The following is a 10,194-nucleotide window of genomic DNA, read 5'->3' as shown; positions in this document are numbered from 1 at the left end:
TGGGTTAAATGGGCTTAAGTGGTTTTTTAATTAAGGCCGATTAGAACCATGAGGCCCTGGGCTTACTTTCTTCAACAGGCACACACCATGCGCTCTCCCACTGCTTAGGAGTCTACAGTTTTATGTTCTATCATTCCCGATGGGGGTTCTTTTCACCCTTTTCTCACGGTAATACTTAACTATCGGTCACCCAATTGTATTCAGCCTTACGAGGTGGTTCTTGCTGAATCACACGGGATTCCACGTGTCCCACGCTACTCAGATCAAAGCTGAAGCTAGTGATGCTTTCAGCTCCTGGACTCTTGCCATTTAGTGTGCAACACTCCACACTCTGACTCCCTCACTATATTTCCTTTACTTCTACTGCTGGGACTCCCTTTTGTTTTTTTTTGGTCATAGCCAACAGAAAACACAAAACGAAAAATGTATTTTTTTCCTACTGTCAAGAATCGAACCCGAGTTATGTTTACGGGTTGTTTATTCCATTAGGAGTAAATGTTTGAGGATTAAATGGGCTTAAGTGGGGTTTTAATTAAGGCCCATTAGAACCATGAGGTCCTGGGCTTAAGTTGCTTTGCGCTCCTCTCACTGCTTGGGAGCTTATGGTTTCATGTTTTCACTCCCCGACTAGGGTTCTTTTCACCCTTCCCTCACAGTATTACTTAACTATTGGTCCCCTGGTTGTATTTAGTCTTGCAAGGTGGTCCTTGCTGAATCACAGGGGATTTCATGTGTCCCATGCTACTCATATCAGAATGCAAGCTAGTGATGCAGCTACTGGACTCTTGCCATCAAGTGTGCGGCACTCCACGCTTCACCTAGTAGCACAACGCTTGATTAAACTAAGTGTCATGTGGATTACAATTATCCCTAATTTAACACGCGTACGTCCCATATTATGACGAGTACACCCAAAAAAAAAAAAGTTGAATTAATTCAAAATTTTCACTAGAACATTACATCCTCGTAATTCACTTTACCAAAATCTGTTTGCTTTACATTTCTTCACACCGTGATCATCTTCTTCCCCGAAATATGAATGTCATTGTAAACTTTATATCGAGGTGATTCCTTTCTGGGCAAGAATAGTCATCTCTCTTTGCACCATCTCTATGCTCAAATTGGATTTTAAAAAAAAATCAGAAAAATTAGGGTAAGTGGTTAAATTGAGGGTTCATCATGTTTGTGCCATACTTAACCAATCCCGAAACTACTGAGCACCGGTCAACAGTATACCGTCAAGGACCCACAAGACTTTTCCTCCAAACAGGAGGTCAATCACAACGCGACACGTGTCGGTATCAGAGGCCAATCACAGCGCAACACGTGTCGATATCAGAGGCCAATCACAACACGACACGTGTCAATGTCAGAACAAAGCTAAAAACTCTCTTCCATAAAAGGGGATCATTCTCCCACAATAATCCTTAATGTCATTTGTACTAAACTATTCACTAGAACTCACTAAAAGAGAGCTTGAACCTATGCATTTGTGTAAACTCTTCACAACTAATGAGAACTCCTCTACTCCGTGGACGTAGCCAATCTGGGTGAACCACGTACATCTTGTGTTGTTTGCTTCCCTGTCTATATTCATTTACATACTTATCCATACTAATGACCAGAGCAATCTAGCGAAGGTCTCAAACTTGATACTTTTTGTTGTACCAAAGTCCTCGCCAATTTTGTGCATCAACATTTAGCGCCGTTTGTGGGAATCGACACAAAAAGCTATGTAGGTTCTCTCTACTTTTTTCATCTCACCACCGTGAAACCCTTACAACCTCCACCATGAAATCTGCACAAACCCAAGAACATTACCCCTGCACAGTCACAGCAAAACCCAATTTTCAGGAACAATCCCAGAAATTCTGTTATCCGCAAGGCCCTGCTGCCCAGACCCTCAGAAGCTTGCAGATCACAAATGGCACCCAAGTCAACCACACACGAAGGCCTTCTGCAACTTGCACCCTTCCTCTTTTTGGAGCTTCTACTTCTGTGACCTGCAAAAGCTTCAACAACAGATCTCCGACCGTTGGTTCCGGCGATATCACGACCTTGCCGCCACCACCAGTGGAATCGGAGGACTCAAATTGTCATCACCACTCAACCCGAGAGACACCGGCGCTGAAAACTGGCCGAAGGCATTTCTTTGAAACTGCCGCATATCACTCACTGCCCAGAAGAAACCCATGAATGAGGTAAGACCTTTATCTTTTCTCAAATTATTTATTTAATTGCTGGAAACCCACAGAGCCGCCACAATGATGGTTCCATCGAAATCAAAACCGGGACTCACTCCCTGTCAGAAATTCCATCATTTCTCAAATCCTAGAGAGAGTTCAACGAATCCGAGCTCATATCCCTCATAATCAAACTGAAAAGGATCTGAACGGGAGGCCATGGTCAGAAGAATGGTGGAAATGACGGCAACTGCTCAAACCCAGGCTGCAATGCGCAGCTGTGACCTCCACAACACGCAGCTCGCAAGGAATCACTGCCACCAACAGAACCTGTAGACTTAGACTATCAGATTCTCACTCAACCTGAGTGGTGCCGCTACCATCTCCACTGTTTGGGAAAAATCCATCGGAGAAGATAAGGACTCCATCTTCTTCAAATTATCATTGTTCATTTAATATTTTATTATTGTATCTTTAATCATTCCTAACCATTATATTCATTATTTAAATGTTAGGGTGAAACTTTAATCATTCATGGCATGGTACAATCAGAGAAGTCAGGTCCCTATTCCATTGTTTGGAAAAACTCACGAAGAAGATAAGAGCATCTTTATCTTCCTTTACAACTTATTGTTTATTATTTTAATATTATGTTGACTAAAAACATATCACATCACATACATTTTATTATTTTAATCCATTAGACACATGGGTAGGCTGATCACATTCACCTAAAACCCTTTTTAATATGTACACCCGCTTACATCATTTTGAGTATATTATTGTATTCTTGCAACGACAACTTATCAAATGTACACCCACTACATCGCTGATTATGCCGCGGGTCATATCACATACACATCGTTACTACTATCATTATTTTATTTTTATTATTATTTAAACTGCACTATTGCAATGAACAGGATGACATGTTATAATAATATGTTTTACATTATTATTAATGGTTTTTCGCATGACTATTTTCCATAACACGTGGTAAGTCTGACCAAATTATACCTCTTATTATTTGAATGTTAGGGTGACATAACTTTGGTGATTCATGGCACGGAATTATTAAGCAACTAGCTATATTGATCAACATTGTCATTGATTAAAGAAGCCTACCAACTTATAGATTGATGAGCCACATTCTTATGGTGACAAAGATTTAGTTTGAACAGTAATCTCTTGTCTGACTAGACACCCACTTCCTCGGACACTCGCTCGTTTGGACACTTATGTGCTTGGACACCCGCGAGCTTGGACACCCATTCGTTCGGGCACTTACGAGATTAAGCACCATCAAACTTGGACACCCTTGAGCTTGAACCCCGACTCACGGACCTAACTTGTGGACCCAACTCAAAGACCCTACATATGGTCCCGACTCAAAGACCCGACTTGTGGACCCGATCCGACACATAGACCCAATATGCGAACCTGACAAGCGGACTCGAGTCATGTCAAGAGTTAACTCATAATGAGCTCACGCTGACGTCGAGTGCATACTCGCAATGAAGAACGCCACAAGCCGAGCCGCCTCGCAACGAGCACTGCCTCCAGCCGAGCAACCGCCTTGCCGCGAGCATTACCTCTAACCGAGCAGCCTCGCAACGTGTGCTACCTCTAGCTGAGTATTGCTTTACATTAAGCACCGTCTCATGTTGAGTACTAGTTTTAGGCAACATCTAGTCACTTCGGCCCGTACATGGATTGAATTTGAAGTCTTCAGCCAAAAGACTCTCTTGATTGAAGACTTAGGGGACTCCTGTTGTACCATATATTGGGCCTCAGTATTTGGGTTTCATTACTTAGCTCAAGATTCATGTAAAATGGCTCCCTCGCACTCACTAGAGGACGAGGACAGATAGCAAAGGGAAGCACAGAGGGCAGCACACAGAGAGCTTCCTTGCTTATCCATTGTAATCCACACATTTACATAGTGAAACGAAATCGACACCAGTGTGGATGTAGCCCAACTTGTACGAAAGTCATAAACTTGACACGCTTTATAAACACATCATATTTGAATAAATTTAAGTTTAGGAGTCTTTATAAAAGCTATATTCAAGATATGGCACCCAAAATAAAGCTTGTATGGCCTAAATCTAAAGCGTGTAAGGCACAAATTAACAACAATTCAAAAGTTGATACGTGTCTAAAGGACTTAATGAGAAGATCGTTGGCAAAACGAAAGATAAATCTAGACTACATGCTTCCGTCACTTATTCGGTTTAAGTGGTACAAACTTTAGTGGTCAAATTGTCTGTAGTATGGTATCGAGTCGAGTAGCAAATAAGGGTGTAAGGAAGCCCTAAAACGAGTTGATCACTAATAATATTATATAATAATACTATCTCCACATGTAATAATTTCAAAGAGCAATCAAGTAAGTTCTTATTAACTAATTAATATTAAGGTTAGTTATATGTCTACACACACACACACACACACATACATAGTGTAATACAATACACTAGCCCAAGATTAACCCACAAAGGTGTGAAGAAGAACAAGCTAGAAAGATGAAAAAATCAAAAACTCCAACTTCTATTTTCTGCACACACAAAAGGATTTAGTACAAGGAGGAGGAAAGGCACAACTAGTGTCTTTTCGTTTCTTACTAAAGACTCCTATTTTCTCTCTTTAAGAAGACAATAAAGCTGGACCTAATAAATAATACCCAAAAAGATAATTCTACACACTACCAGCACATACAAGCAACAGACAAAAAATACATGGCTAATTAGTTTCTCCAAAACAACAACTTTAATGTTTAACACTCCCCCTTAAAGTGATGTTTTGGAAATGAGTCCAAGCTTCACATGAAGAGCTTCAAATGGTCCCCTTAAGAGAGCTTTAGTAAAGATGTCTGCAACATTCTCCTTGCTGCTCACATGTTTATTCTTAACGGTTCCATCAAGAACTTTTTCAGGAATGAAATGATGTTCAATCTCAATATGCTTGGTCCTAGCATGGAAAACAGGATTTGATGCAAGCTTGATAGAACTCTGATTATCACAAAAAAGAGTAGTTGATTTATCACGAGGTTGATAAACATCCTTGATGAGTTTCCGTAGCCAAACACACTCTTGAGCTGCGAATGAGGCAGCCTTATACTCCGGTTCTATAGTAGAGAGTGAAATTGAGTCTTGTTTCTTGTTGCACCAAGAAACACTTGTAGAGTCACATAAAAAAACATAACCTGATGTGGATCTTCTGTCATCCATGTCTCTTCCAAAATCAGCATCTATGTAACCATTCATCACGAAGCCAACACCTCTTTTGTAAAGAAGTCCAAAATCAAGTGTAGAGCTCACATACTTCAGAATATCTTTTGCAGCTTCTAAATGAGGCTTTCGAGGCTCCTGCAAGTATCTACTAACAATCCCAACAACAAATGCAATGTCCAGCCTTGTTATAGTCAAGTAAAGAAGACTACCAACAAGAGCACGATAGGTTTTAGGATCTGGAATGAGTGACCCTTCCTTACGCCTTAATTTCTTATCTTTGTCAAGGGGAGTAGAGCGTTTCTTGGACAACTTGAGCCCAAACCTTTCAACAAGCTTCTGAGCATATCCTTGTTGTGACATAAAAATTCCATTTGCCATGTTTTTCACTTCTAAGCCAAGAAAATGACTTAACTCACCTAAGTTCATTGTATTAAATCGAGTAGAAAGTTCCACTCGAAGTTTTGCAATCTCATTTTCATCACTTCCAGTAACTATCATATCATCCATGTACAATAGAACAACCATATACAAATTCCCATATTTCTTAACAAATAAGGTTGAATCTGAATCTGAAGCACGATAGCCATAAAACTGCAAGAACTCATCTATTTTTCCATACCAGGCACGTAGCGCTTGTTTCAACCCATAAAGGGCTTTCTTCAGTTTGCATACATAACCTGGATTGGTTTGGGATACATATCTAGCTGGCTACTGCATATAAATATCTCTTTCAAGATCTCCATATAAAAATGCCTTTTTAACGTCAAGTTGCCATAACTTCCATCCTTGAGACGCTGCCAACGATATCACCACACGAACATATGTCATTTTTGCTATGGGACTGAAAGTCTCTTCATAATCATCTCCATAGCTTTGAGAGAAACCACGAGCAACTAGCCTGGCCTTAAATCTATCTATGCTTCCATCAGCTTTTCTCTTCAATCTATCAACCCATTTACGTATAATAAGATGCACATTTTTAGGTTGAGGCACAAGGTCCCATGTCTCATTCTTCATAAGGGCATGCATTTCTTCATCCATGGCTAGCCTCCATTCTTTAACGTCTTTGGCTTCTTCATAATGAGAAGGTTCTGCCTCATCAATTAGACTTGCAAAAAAACAAGAATAAGTACTTGTAAAGTTTTCATCTTGAAACCTTGCCAGTTTGATAATGGTTCTTTTTGGCCTCTGATTTTGTTCAACTTCTTACTCTATAGATCCCACATCCTCCTCATTTCAACATTTTGCGAACTAACACTCCCTCTTTCATCTTGCTCGCCAACATGTGAGGTATCATGAACGCTAGGAGGATTAGAAGACGAATGCGATTTAATTACAATAGGTTCTTGAGTGTTGTCACTGGCTAATTCATTTTTCTGGCCATAAAAAAAAAAAAAAAGAAATTTCATCAAAGATCACATCCATTGACACAACACAATTGTGAGTCTCAGGATCCATACATCTCCAACCTTTTTTCTTTCATCATATCGCACAAAAATGCATTTTTTCGCATTCAAATCTAGCTTCCCTCTCCTAAAGTCAGGCACATGAACATAACAAATTAAGCCAAACACTTTGAAGTGTTTTACATTATGCTTATCACCAAACATCAACTCATATGGAGTTTTCATATTATTCGAACTGAGGGGCAATCGGTTAATCACATGGATTGCACACATCATACCTTCTGCCCACAAGGCTTTCGGCAAGTTTTTAGCATGTAACCAGCTTCTGCATGTCTCCGTCAAGTGTCTAATCTTCCGTTCAGCAACTCCATTTTGCTACGGAGTTTCAACACAAGATAATTGCCTTTTTATGCCAAATTGTCGACAAAATTTGAAGAAGCTTTTGGAAGTAAACTCCCCACCATTATCTATATGCAAGCATTTAATTTTCAAACCAAGAACACCCTCCACAGTCTCCTTGAACTCCCGAAACATGGAGAGAACCTTTGACTTCTGTTTTATGAAATAGACCCATGTAAATCTTGAAAAATCATCAACAAGAATTAGCATGTAGTGAAAACCAGAGAAGGAAGGAGTTCTAGTTGGCCCCATAACATCACCATGAATGTATTCTAAATGAGCTTTGCTTCTAGAATCAGATTTGGCAAAAGGAAGATGATGAGCCTTGCCAAATTGACATCCTACACAAATGACTTTGCTAGAAAAAAATTGAAATATTAAGCAGCCCATTTACAAGATTTTTCTGAACCATCACCTTCAATTTTTCCTTATTAACATGCCCCAGCCTAGCCTGCCATAAGGAAGCATTTTCATTGAAGCTAACTTTATCAATATATGATGAAGAGGCAGATAAAACAAGTGTATCTTTTACCCTCCTACCGGTGTGGACAACATCAGCTTTTAAAATTTCTATATTTCGGAGAAATTTCACATATTTTGGTCTAAACAAGACAAAATTACCAACATCCACAACATTAGGAACTAAAAATAAATTTTTCTTCATCCCCAGAACATGGAAAACATTTTTCAATGGGATAGAATCATTACCTCCATCATTGATGATCACAGTACCTTTTTTTTTTCAACTTGGTGCATTGTGTTGACTGCTGTCACCATTGCTTCATTTCCCTTGTGCGGCTGTATATGGACAAACTTTGACTCATCACCTGTCAAATGATGGCCACAGCCGGAATCCACAATCCATTCATCTTTAAAGTTAATAGTCATGGCATCAATGGTTGAAGTTTCTGCTAGAAAACATTTCCCCCAGTTTTCTTCATCTTCTGAATTACTAGAAATACGAAAGCTGCCATTTGTTTCAGCCACGTTTCCTTCACTCATTTTAACTTTACAGAATTTTTGAATGTGACCAGGTTTTCCACATCGATGACACTTGAGAGGCCTTTTATCTCATGGATTAAATGACTCTTTAGGTGCAGCATCAAATTTCTTGTAATCTCTTTTATCAAACTTAAAATTCTTATTTTTTCGAGTAAAAAGAGCATCTTCAGAGTTGTTCGAAATAGACACTTCAGCCATTTGGCGAGCTAGAGACTCTTGAGATGGCAATAAATTCTCAAACTCTTCCAAGGTGGGTACTTAATCCCATCCTTGAATTGAAGTCACGAAATTAAGGAGTGTACTCCTTCACGAATAATGTGTCTCTTTATTCGAGCTTCAAAGACAGGCTTATTCGGATCTGAAGGGGAAATTTCAGAACATAAGTTCTTAATTTTCAAGGAAAATTGAGAAATTGAAAGGTCACCTTGACTTGAATTTGCCAATTCATTCTCCAGCATATGTAGCCTCCCAATGTCTTTTTTGTTGAATAATCTGTCAAGAGTCTCCTAAATGTCATTGGCAGACCTATACTTGATGATATGTTCGAATAACCTATGAGAAACAGATCTCTTCAACACAAACTCGGCTTTCACATTAGTCATTGCCCACCATTTCAAGTCATCGGCATCTGCATCGTCTTTGGGTTTGGTTGTGTACGCTTCTCCAACAACATCCCATAAATCTTCACCAACCAGATATGACTCCATACATGATCTCCAGATCTTGTAATTTGATGGATTGAGCAACTCTATGCCAAGCCCAGTAACCCAACTTGAAGATTCCATCTTTTGGCATAACACTAGTTGATCTTCTTCACCAAGGGATTCAAGCAAACAACTAGTTACCACCATATGGCTCTGGTACCATGTGAACAACAACAATAGTGTATTGTATTACACTATTGTTGTTGTTCATAGTTCTAGATACACTATTCGATTTGGCATCAACTCTATAAATTCCAACGATGAGCAGAAAAGATACCCCAAACTCTCAACACACTGGTTTATATGGATTGCCCTTAATTATGGTTTGTCTAGTACCTTTTCATCTACATTTACATCCTTAACTCTTCGAGAGCAATCCTTCATCAGTGGTTGTGAATAACTGATTTTTCTCAATCTTTTCGAACTTGGTTCTGTAGAATTTAGATCCATTTGATTCTTGAGCCATAAATATCTTCTTCATCGACTTACCAGGTAATACAACGAACTTTAAGTTAATTCTATGAAGATCCTCCTCAATTGCTCATGTCAATCATTTAGTATATTGAAGGTGCTGCATATAAAAGTTTTGGAAGTATATGGATTGGATTATACATACATACATACATACATAGTTTGAAGGAAGAAAATCAGAGAGGATTAAGAACGACATCGATGGATTTATGGAAGTGTTGTTATTGATGGAAGATTAGCAATGATTTAGTTAAGTTTCCACCAACTAGTTTCTTCTGATTTGCTTAACTAATTAGCTTTGAAATCAATCATCTACCCAGTCTGCATTTCTCCTCTAAGAGCATCTCCAATGGAAGTCCCTATTTAGGGACTCTCACCATCTCTTTTGAAGACTTATGTAGGGACCAAAGAGAATCTTTGAGTCCTTAAAAGAATATTATCTCCAATGAAAAAGTCCTTATAGTATAAAACCTAAATTTGAGGACTATGTAATAAAAAATTCTAAATTAAATCTAGACCGTTTATCTATAATAGAAAAGAAAATGTTTAGGACCCAACCTGCAGTTGCGTCAGTAGCTGTCTGGCGACTAGCATCCATTTGCGCTGCTGGAGCAAGTGGATGAGTACAACATCACTCAAACCCAATATTTGGAAGAAGCATGCAACCTTTCACATGGGTGGGCCTCCATCCCTACTCAAAGTTGTCCCTATATATAATCCTCAATTATGAGGAAAATTTTGAGTACTCCGGCCAATTCCTCTACCATAGGGACTAGAGCTCTGACCCACTAGAAGC

This window comes from the organism of the source record quoted next, unplaced genomic scaffold (genome assembly GCF_019419815.1).
Source record: "Pyrus x bretschneideri cultivar Hongxiangsu unplaced genomic scaffold, Pyrus_bretschneideri_v1 Contig20, whole genome shotgun sequence".
Lineage (NCBI taxonomy): Eukaryota > Viridiplantae > Streptophyta > Magnoliopsida > Rosales > Rosaceae > Pyrus > Pyrus x bretschneideri.
Note: the sequence above shows the minus strand (reverse complement) of the source record.